Here is a 7,551-nt window from a genome sequence, read left to right on the forward strand (position 1 = left end):
GACCTGACGTGTTCCTTCTACAAGATGGCAGAAAATACTAATGGGATTTCTTGAAGGTAGATTATGGAAGCCCAGCCCAGTTCTGATTTGATGCCAACACACAGGAAATTGCTGTGCTCATGACATTTCCTTTCTGTTAAGGAGAAGTATTTTGTATTAGTTTACAAATATTGCAGAGGATTTGAACCAGTGCCATTAAACAAGTTTTTGTCTTTAAGCTCACAATTCATCACTAGTATAATAACTTGAGTTTTGGATGGAAATATATTTTTACACTTGGTTCATGCACTGTGTGTTCCAGATAGAAATGTAGTTCTCAAAATTAATTCAGCCATTCCCCATGGTGCCATGTTTTGAAGTTCAAATTCTCATCGTGCCAATGAGCTGGGTACTCCAGTTCCTCTTATAGTTCAGTCACCGTATGAAGAATAGCATGCACTTATTCTAAGTTGTTAACCTGAGCTATTGAAACAAAAAAATGTTGTAAAAATAAGGTTTTAATTTATTTAAACCGCTCCAAAAAATATAATTCAATTAATATATTGTTTTGCAGGTAAGAACAAAATCACTTTTAAACCACAGTGTTTCCAAATGAGGTATTTTCTGCTTCTTCTTCTTAAACTTGGAATGATTTTGTTAATTTTGAAATTAACTTAGGAGTTAAAAGACATTAAAAGAGAAAATAAAATTGAAAAATTGGTGAATATTTTGACTGATTTTATCTGTCTTCACAGATCTTTCAGTTCACAAATTAAATTTTTTCTATGTAAGCATTTCTGATACATTATAAAAGGCAGAGAAAATGTATATTTTCATAGGAAAGTTAGTTCCCTCATTGCAGACTTTTATTGAGAAGTAGAATTAATGATCTCATTAATACCTGTCAAGTTCTTTTCTGGAAATTTTACTTAATTCCCAGAAAGGATATATTTCACTACAGCTGCAAGTCTATAATTACTGTGAAACAGGGTGATTGTTTTAAGGAACATTTTCACGCAAACTTACATGCAAATTGATTTACAAATCCCCAACAGGAAAAATTGCCTGAAAACATATTTCTCATAATTTATAACTGATTTAGTGCTGTGCCAGCAACTTATGATGTTGTGTAAGTCAAATCTGACTTACAAAGTTGCCTGTTACTATCCATCTAATTAGGAGAAACAGGAAGGAGGAAAAGGATTGAGAAAAGGAACGAGGGCAATCATCAATCTTTAACCTAAAAGAGAAAGCAACTCTTACAAAAGGAACATCCTTCAAAATGTCCAAAGGATGCAGAAAGTTTATTCAAATAGCTTTGCCCACTCTCAAGTGAGTGATACTCTCTTTCTAACTGAAAATAGGTTAGTTAATCTTACTTTATGTAAAATTAAGTGTGCAGTCACCACAATCTTGCTAGACTGTATGACGGAGATAAATATGTTCTGCTTAACAAGCTGTTTGTACTGCCAAGTAAGCACTGTGTTGTCAGGGCCTAATTTAGCAGGAACTTATTTCATATACACTGTGGAAGCCTTACGCTTCCATTTATGGTTATTTACCAGTTATGTCACCAGTTAAGAGTGGAAAATTTATCCATATGACATTTCAGCACATAATAAGCAAAGAATGAAACACAACTTTCAAACAGTTCCTACTGCTGCAGATCTGCACATTCCTGGTCTGATTTTCAGAGGTGCAAGAAATAGCTACTGCCACTGCATCCAATGAGAGGATATTGATCCTCTCAATATGACAAGGCCTTCCATGCTGTAATGCTCAAATGACATCATGTTCTACAGTGTTATACATCTTGTAGATATAGGTAGCAAAGGTTGTAGAAATACTGTAGAAATACTGTATTTCTTGCTGTTCTATTAGTACATGAAAGAGACACTGAATTTATAGTAGAGATTTATTTTTCATCTATTTTAAAAGCCCATGATTTTAAACATTATGTCAAAGCATATGGAAAGTTTAAAAACACAGAGAAAGAAGTGTTCCCACAACACCTCTTCACCAACGTATCTGAAGGAAGATATGCACTCAGCATAATGATTGCTAGAGGGATTCCTTACCTTATGTATAGCCTTCTACAGCAATAAAGCAAAGTAATAAAAGCAAAATGCCATCACTCTGCTTTGAGTTGTAGTATTCCTGACAAGAAGTCAAAGCTAACTACGCAGGAGCACAACCACAGAAACTTAAGCAAACAAACAAATAAAAAAGGAAGAATAAAGCAGCATAGAAATACAGCTCTTTCAAATGGAGGATTTTAATAGCAGCTTTATTTCTGAGTATTTAGGAAAGACAATATGTTTAGTCTCAGTTCAACAAACAAATTCACTGGCCTTTTAAAAAGCACTTTGAGACATAAGGATTAAAAAGCCCTGTTTTAAGGAAGAGTCCCAGACAGAATTCCAGTGATTATTTAGTAAGTGTCAACATCATGGTATTGATCACTTTGCACAGTTGCTTAATGGTATGCTTTGCAATTTTTTTGCACACACTGAAAAATATAGTTAACTTCACCATGCCAGCTGTTTCTAACTTTACCATTTAAGGGAATAATATTGGACAAAACACTTGAGATTTTTCTCTTTTTAAGAATTCTCTCTCTCATGTTAAGGGTCAAGTAATTTTTCAGCATACATAGTATAAATTCTACCTGACAAATTTATTTTTCCAGGTAACTCTTTTTATCTTCTGACAATGGCTGATGAAGAAAATTTTTCTCAGCAGCATACCATGTCTGTTAAGCAAGCTTTCCGTAGTCAAATGACTGATTGTTTCTTCTGGAAGATTAGACAGATCTCAGAACACTTCCTTAAAATTATAAAAATATTCCAGAAGAAACCTTTGACTAAGGTCCGGGGAAAAATCACAGAAAATTACAGAAGTCAAAGGTGTAATTTCAGAATACCTCAAGGGATTTGGATCCAAGTTCTGGCTAGCAGCTGAGGACCTGCAGGTGCCACTGTCAGGTGTGGAAAGTGGTGGAGCAGCGCCTCCTGTGGGCGTATCTGCTCTGTCAGCCTTTATGGAGCTCTCTGCAGCCAAAGTCAGATTCATTTTTCTCTCTTGTAACATACCAAGTCTTCTGGCTCATCTCTGAAGAGTTTGCTCTCACTTTTCACAACCTGAAAGCCAGGAAGGGTGGTTAGTTAGGGATATCAATTAGTATGTACACCTTTGGAAAACTGTTGTCAAACAAATTAGCCTTTCTGTTTTGGCATGTCTTCCATTCTTGGTTTTCCCTGACCTTTCATCTGATTCTGCAGCCTATAACTGCAAAAATTAATCTGTCATTGAACTAGTTTGAACAAGTCTGTCTTATTTAGACCGTAGAAGAAGTAACTTTTAGAGAAGCAACATGCTGACTTAGTTATTCTGGAACTATCAGTGCTTTTTCCCAGGATGCTCCTTTTGCACAGAACTGAGAAGGGCTATTTCTACTTACCTGTTTAACTGAGGGTGCTGGTTTGACTTGCTCCTTTTAACCTTTGTCTGTCAGGTTTTACTTTGGATCAGATTATGTTAATGATGCCAATTCCCATTCAGTCTTTCATGACTATATAATTAATCAGAAACACTGTCCAACCTATAGCAACAGGAATACTTGGGGGGTGAGGGGGGAGGTAAAAAAAAAAAACCCCAGCAAACTAAAAATATATCATGAAGACAACACATTGTACTCTGGCCACTCTTTTTGAATAACATGATTCAAGAGGAATAGCATGATTAAAGTTATTCCTCTTCCTATGGTGGTGGGGCAGGAAAGCTATAACTTATCTTCTCAGGCACTTTGATATCATAATTCAGTCTTGCAACTATGTCAGCAAAGTCCTCCATCAAAACCATGAAGTCAGTATTCTCTTATTTTTAGAAGAAAGAGGAAAAAATTTACCAGGGCGGGGTGGGGGGTGGGGGTGGGGGGGTGAATCCCACTCTGATTTTTGACTGAACCATCGCTCTAAAGGGATACAGATTTTTATTTCTCATTAAAATGTCTCCTTTATTATCTAGAAAAAAAGTGTAAGTCCAAACATCTGATAGGATTTCCTAGAAGACTACATTTGCATCGTTGAACAGCTGACAGAGTTGCTAAAACAAAAGTTACCACTAGATGACACCAAATACTCGTTTAATGTGACATTTTCCTACCTGTGAGTAGATTGGCTGCTAGAAGGCAAAAACAAAGAAATGGAGCAGCTGGGATTAATCCTCTTTTGGAACAAATTCAGTTTCCCATGGAAACAACAGCAGAGTTCTTCACTGAGTGAAATTTGCTTACTTATTGGATAGTAAAGTCTTTATTTCAGCTCAAGTAATATGCTGCTTTACAGTCTTAACTTTGAATTGTCCTCTAAGATATGACTTTCTGATGTTCCTGTTTTGAGAACCAGAACTCAACAACTGTGTCAGTTTTCATTTTTATTCACCTTCTTCCAATTCCACTAAGGCAGGTGTGGATCCCGCAGGCATGTTTTCAGAAACAAGTAGCAGAACATTTACAAAGAAGCAAATAAAACCACTATGATTTAAGAAGTTTTGTTTATTCAGGCTGTGATTTATAAGCAAACTGATCTAGTTGAAAATGTCCCTGCTCAGTGCAGGGGTTGGACTAGAGTCCAATCCGAACCACATATGAGTTTACAACTACCAGGCCCTTTCATCTTGTTATGACATTAGAATGGCATTGTGTTGTTATATATTGTTAGCAGGTAATTGTAGTATAAATGTAGGGGTTTTTAATAAACTTTCTCCATAAGATGAGATTCAATGCTGTGGTTCTGAACAACCTCTTGTGAATTAAAACAAAATTCTGCACTGGTCAAGACAGAAAAATCTAGCCTTGTCTGTTGCATTTAAGTGGAATTACAAAAAATTACTGATTTTTACAGTAGAAGATCATTTTTAGCTGCTCATTCTGATTAAAAAGCTTTAACATTTCAAGAACAGTACAGAGAAAGCACTAAAGAAACCAAATAACAAATTAGCTGTGCTTGTAAATTGAAATTATTAAACCGAAAGAGATGCAACAGGTTTGAATCCTATTAAGAGAGCAATGTGAAATTAGTAGGTATTTCAGGCTAGGCTGAGTGAGGACAGTAAGATCACTGGAAGCAATACAATAAAACCACACTTTAGACCAATATTTTAAAGTAAATGCAAATTACAAGTGTTTTACTTATGTCTTAATAGGCAGTACACATCCACATCCTAGACTGCTTGACAGTTGATCTGTTTCAGGTGCATTCTTTTCTGAAAATTTCTGTGGATGTTGGTGTGTGCAGGACAGAGGCTAAGGTGCACTGTAGCCCTAATGCTTTGGGCAGGTGTTTTTGTGAAGCTGCTGGCCACAGCCAGACTTGAATTTCCTCTTTGTTCTCTTTGCCTGCATGTACATGGCTGGAAGAGCAAAAGACTATGTGCAGGGCATCGGGATGGGAACGTAGCCCTGCAGGATGCCACTGCCACTGCTAGTAACAGCCCGCAAGCTTTGCACTGAGTGTGCAGCACCTCAGGGCTGAGGGTTGCCACACCTGGTCTGGCCAGTCTTTTCCTGACCTGGCTGAAGCTCTGACTTCTTCAGTTTATTTGTGACAGCAGTTTCTCTAACTGGCCAGGTATAAATTGTTAATTTGCTTTGCTTTTTTATCCTTGGAAGTTGTATTTTTTACAGCTAGTAGTAACAAGCTGCCATTCTGTGTAGGATGAGATATTTATGGCTTTAATGTAATGATGCAGCATGGGGAAACATGATGTATACAGTATCAGTGGCCTTGAGGAGTAGAGACAAGGATGTTTTGTAGAGGAGTACAGGCATAAGGGGTGGTAAGAAATCAGCACAGGCCTAGCACTGGAATCCCACTGCTATAAACAATTCACCTGCAATCAGTTAAAACCATGCAGACCTGGACCTGTATGTAGTGTATATAATGTACATATAATTTATATAACAAATATGGATGCAATGTGAGGCTGTAGAGCAGTGCAGGATGAGCAAAGCATGGTTGCAAACAAAAAAAGTTCATGTGGACTGAGGGAGAAAAAAGGAACATGGACATCATTTGGGCCAATGCTCCTGGTAGGAGAGGAAATGCCCCACAAAGAGAGGCAGATGCTGTTGCTGTGAGCTCTGCAGGACAGCTGATGTTAGCAGTAGTGGCTCATTTAGGACAGCAGGTGGCTGGACCTAAAACCCCTAAAACCCTACCCATCCTGTCCCCTCTGATCACATCCTGCCTACAGGAGTTGGGATGGAACATGGACAACAACCTGCTCCAGCGGGCAGGAGGTTATACATAAGGATTAAAAAGCAAGAATCTAGTAAAATACCACCAAAATTCAGAAATGCCTACATTCTAAAGAGCATAAATTAAACCATGATTATCCATTCATCTTCCTGGGTAATTCGAGAAGATTAAACCCAAGAGTTGATATAAACCAATGGCACAAGAGTGCAAGGATATGATTTTTGTTAGTTTCAAGTTTAATGGAGCTCATAAAAACATGTGGAAAGTAGAGAACTGTGGAGAAAAATGCTGCTTTGTAAAGTCTATTTATACAGATATTTGATATTCATGAAGGCACAGGAGTGATCAAATCATTGCAATTTGCCTCCAAGACAGAAATTCCTCTGCCTCTGCTAGGGAACAAAATGTGTGGGGTTTGTTGACAAGATCACTTCCTACCTAGAGCTTCGTGTCTCTTGGTGGAGGGACTGAAGCACCATTAGTGGGAGCTATCTGGATGGAAAGCAAGCCCAGGTCTAGATGACCATCACTTCTTCAGAGGTGTGACTGTGCCCCTGTTGGTACCTGCATAGGGAGAACTGCTAATGGTTGTCTTCACCAGATCCCTCCCCACCCTAACCCTGGCTACCCCACAATCCACACCACAACCCCAGGACAGGACTAAGTGGTGTCTGCCTCTCCCTTTCACCCTCCTCCACAACCTCACTTCAACCCAATTCCAGTTCCTTGGAGGCCATCCTTCACATGGACATACCTCCCAGTAACACAAGTATTACAGTAATTTCACAGCTTTTACAGAGCTGCCATTATCTTTCCTCCTCTTTGTTCTGGCATGATGCAAAGACAAGACATAGCACTCCAGGTTGGGAACATAAGAACAGACCAGAAAAAGCCGGTGAAATAAATATCCAAGAAACGTAACCAGTGGTCTTCTTGGGGGATGAGGATAAAGATAAGGTCCTTGTCATGTTTCCAGTGTCATTACGTGTGAACAGAATAGAGGACAAAGCACTAGGACATCCTGACAGCCAGCAAGTGTACAAGCTCCTACCCTGCTCAGGAGCTGCTTGCTCTCAATCCGAGGGGATGCCTTGAAATATGCAGGCAGTTTACAGAAGACAAGCAGAGACCAAGATGTGCATACTGACTAGGGTTTCTCTGACATTAGCACTGCAAGCAGTGCAGGGAAGGTCCTAGCAAGAATGGGTTAGTATCAACATGAGCTACATAAATCCAGCTGCAGAGATGCCCCTCTACAGCAACAAAAAACCCCAGTATATTAACAGTCATCATGGAAATTTTAGAATGTGGT

The sequence above is a fragment of the Parus major genome, chromosome Z, assembly GCF_001522545.3.
Source record: "Parus major isolate Abel chromosome Z, Parus_major1.1, whole genome shotgun sequence".
Classification (NCBI taxonomy): domain Eukaryota; kingdom Metazoa; phylum Chordata; class Aves; order Passeriformes; family Paridae; genus Parus; species Parus major.